This window comes from Macadamia integrifolia, unplaced genomic scaffold (assembly GCF_013358625.1).
Source record: "Macadamia integrifolia cultivar HAES 741 unplaced genomic scaffold, SCU_Mint_v3 scaffold664, whole genome shotgun sequence".
NCBI classification, from domain to species: Eukaryota; Viridiplantae; Streptophyta; class Magnoliopsida; order Proteales; family Proteaceae; genus Macadamia; species Macadamia integrifolia.
In genome coordinates this window covers 218,219-218,576 of record NW_024870509.1, presented here as the reverse complement: position 1 = coordinate 218,576, position 358 = coordinate 218,219, and the positions used below count along the sequence as shown (strand labels likewise).

The following is a 358-nucleotide window of genomic DNA, read 5'->3' as shown; positions in this document are numbered from 1 at the left end:
AATGGGAATTCTTCTGATTTTTATCTCCTTTGATCCATGAGCTGGGAACTATTGACAGAATACAGTTAATGTATGCTGCTTTCACACTATAAGATGGCATACCAGTATCTTGTACATACTACATAGGGAGAGGTTTAACTTTAAAATGTGTAATCTGCACTTGTATGATAGGTTCAAGTAGTGAATCACATGAATCATTTAAATCACAAGATCTCAGCATATGATTTAAAGCACAAACACCAAGCGGCAAGAGCCAAAAACTGTGCCTTGAATTGGTTCTTTAGAAAAGTCTCAATTTTTTAGAGGAAAAGATTCTCTCACAATTCTACATTGAACTTTTCTTCTTCTTTTTTTTTTT

At 33.5% G+C, this 358-nt stretch overlaps 1 protein-coding gene across 2 annotated transcripts in view; it reads right to left on the bottom strand.

Annotated features, from left to right (window-relative positions):
- The window catches only part of LOC122069607 (dolichol-phosphate mannosyltransferase subunit 1), a 5,626-nt gene that overhangs the window by 3,222 nt on the left and 2,046 nt on the right, over window positions 1-358 (bottom strand). The gene's annotated exons all lie outside the window — the stretch shown is intronic.